Below are 260 nucleotides of genomic sequence, written 5' to 3' on the forward strand. Positions count from 1 at the left end.
GCGGTGCATGCTATAAACTCTGCAGGGTGCCCAAACTTTTGAAAATGCCATTTTTTAGTTTTCTGTTATTTTGAAAGTGTAAATGATGGAAATAAAAGCCTAATCTGTCATTTGATGCCTTTTGGAAATGTTTCCATCTTTTCTTGGCTTCTTTATGAACATTAATACAAATTTTCACCTGGGGTGCCCAAACATTCGAGGCACACTGTAGATGCACTGCCCTACAAAATCACCACAGTAGTTGAGAATGATTTATTATT

The 260-nt window shown here is 36.5% G+C and overlaps 1 protein-coding gene across 1 annotated transcript in view; it reads left to right on the forward strand.

Annotated features, from left to right (window-relative positions):
- The window catches only part of LOC116697412 (alpha-1A adrenergic receptor), an 11,153-nt gene that overhangs the window by 9,382 nt on the left and 1,511 nt on the right, over positions 1-260 (forward strand). The gene's annotated exons all lie outside the window — the stretch shown is intronic.

This window comes from Etheostoma spectabile, chromosome 10 (assembly GCF_008692095.1).
Source record: "Etheostoma spectabile isolate EspeVRDwgs_2016 chromosome 10, UIUC_Espe_1.0, whole genome shotgun sequence".
Classification (NCBI taxonomy): domain Eukaryota; kingdom Metazoa; phylum Chordata; class Actinopteri; order Perciformes; family Percidae; genus Etheostoma; species Etheostoma spectabile.